Below are 2,500 nucleotides of genomic sequence, written 5' to 3'. Positions count from 1 at the left end.
CCATGCAGAAAAAATTAAGTAATAATGAAGAGAAACTGCCTGCCAAACCTACCCCTTGGATAGTCTCATCGACCCCTAGAGGTCGGTATCAACTACCTCGCTCTCCATGATGGACATACTGAAATAGTTTACCTATGACCGATATTTAAAGAAAACGATAATAATTATATTTACAGAAAACGTAGCTATTTATATGGGGGACTTATTCTTTTTGTGTTATTTCATCTTTAGCAAATAGCCAACTCACTTGTGAGAAAATCTTATGTAAAAATGATGGTTGGCATTACTAGTTACGATAATTGAAAAAATAGTAAGAAATACAAAGAAATAAATTTCAAATAATGTCTGTAAAAAGCACGACTTTCAGATGATTTATGCATTTATATATAAACCCATACGTAACGCAATCAAGATCATGTAACGTTATTTCTTACTATTTTATCCATTTGACATCTCATTTTACTTTATGTAGAACAAATCTAAAATTGGAAATGCTCCAGTATCATTATAGATGGAAATTGGCGACAATAATAATGTAATAACAATATTAACACTGAGGACATTATTTGCATGATAACGACTGAAAGATCAAAAAGAGAAAAGAAAGAAAAAAATGCTAACAAGTCAAGTTAATCATAATGTATAATAATGATGACAATGATAATAATAATAGTAATAATAATTATCATCATAATAGTATTAATAGTAATGATAAAGATTATAATGATTTTAATAATAATAATAATGAAAATTATAATAATGATGATTATTATGATCATCATTCAGTAATAATATTAATAATGATTATCATTATCATGATGATAACAATCATAATAATAATCATAACAGTAATTACAGTGATGATAATATAATGTTAAGAATAACTACAATAATATTACTACTACTACTACTATTATAAATAATAATAATAATAACAATAACAGTGATAGCAATAAAAATGAGAATAATAATAAACATCATAATAATTACCCTGATAATTGCAATGATGTACGAAAACGACAAGAAAAATAATAGAAATAAATCAATGACAACAATAACATCTAGATCATACGCAACTGGAGACATCCAAATAAGTATAGGCACAAATAAAACACAATTTATCGTTTCCCATATATTTTCATATATGACATTTGGAGTGATACCCAAAAATAGATACATTGAAGACAATACCCAAGGTAAAAGACACTTTACGATATGAATGAACACTCTGAAGAACCTAGTCGAATCCAAAGGTAAATATTGGACATTTGAGCTTCGATAAACAACCTATAAGTTTGTGTTATTGAAGAACCTAGAGGGGTGAAATTAGTCACATCATTACAGGGTTAAATAAGATCATTTAAAAAACTAGATCTGACAATACTTTGGTTAAGGTCGATTGGCTGATAACATACCTTGGGATTCGATTTTGTAAACACAGGAAGGTTGAGAGACCTTTTGGTTGTTGCTACCACCAACTAGTACAAAAAACTATGAGCAGAGAACTGATCGACTTTTTTTTCGTAAAAGTACCTACATAAAAAGATGTTTAACGTAACTTCCCTATTGCGAAGTATATGAAGACTGAATCACAGCAAAGATAGTTGTGCGTCAAATAGTTAACACTTCCTTAGCGTATGAGAAAGAATCACGTTTCAAAAACTTGCACAAGTTCAGAACACATAGGAGAATATCAGTGTGTGTGTGTGTGTATGCGTGTGTGTTTGTGTGTGTGTGTGTATGTGTGTGTGTGTGTGTGTGTGTGTGTGTGTGTGTGTATGCGTGTGTATGTGTGTGTGTGTGTGTGTGTGTGTGTGTGTGTGTGTGTGTGTGTGTGTGTGTGTGTGTGTGTGTGTGTGTGTGTGTGTGTGTGTGTGTGTGTGTGTGTGTGTGTGTGCGTTTGCGTGTGTGTGTCTACGCATTTATACACACACACTTAGTATCTATACACAATGTGCTTACTGTCTAAACTAACCAGAAGTTGCAGTCACATAAATGTTACACTGCCCATCACCGCTTCAGCACCTCCTAAGCGATGGTTCACAATTCTGCGATATTATGGCACGCATGTCGAAATAGCAAAAATACCATCTGGGATTAAACTACGCTTTTATATGTCTAAAGTGTCTCGCTTTGATAACGGGACATGAAATGCGAGAGAATTATTAGAATATTATATCAAAGATAATAACAATAATGAAAAGAATAATTATCACAATAACAACAGTAAATAATCATATTAATGATATAATGATACAATTAAGAACAACAATATTACTCTTCTTTCAGTATATAACGATATCAATGATAAATGACATTAGAAATAATAATAGTATCAGCATTATCATTAATATCATAATACCGACAACAATAAATGACATCATTGATATTTTAAAAAATACAACCTTCACTAATGTTCAAAAATACTATGTTTAATTTTCATTACACCGATGATACTAGTAAGAACAAAATAAAAATAATGGCAATGGTAACAATATTA

General features: G+C 30.6%; 1 protein-coding gene across 1 annotated transcript in view; it reads right to left on the bottom strand.

The window, feature by feature from the left end:
- Window positions 1-1,117: 1,117 nt before the first annotated feature.
- The window catches only part of LOC113815364 (uncharacterized), a 5,776-nt gene continuing 4,393 nt past the window's right edge, over window positions 1,118-2,500 (bottom strand). The window contains exon 3 of the mRNA XM_027367455.2: window positions 1,118-2,500. This exon is cut by the window's right edge and continues 958 nt beyond it. The gene's annotated coding sequence lies outside the window, so the exon portion shown is untranslated.

Source organism: Penaeus vannamei, chromosome 16 (assembly GCF_042767895.1).
Source record: "Penaeus vannamei isolate JL-2024 chromosome 16, ASM4276789v1, whole genome shotgun sequence".
Classification (NCBI taxonomy): domain Eukaryota; kingdom Metazoa; phylum Arthropoda; class Malacostraca; order Decapoda; family Penaeidae; genus Penaeus; species Penaeus vannamei.
This window is presented reverse-complemented; position numbering and strand designations above follow the sequence as displayed.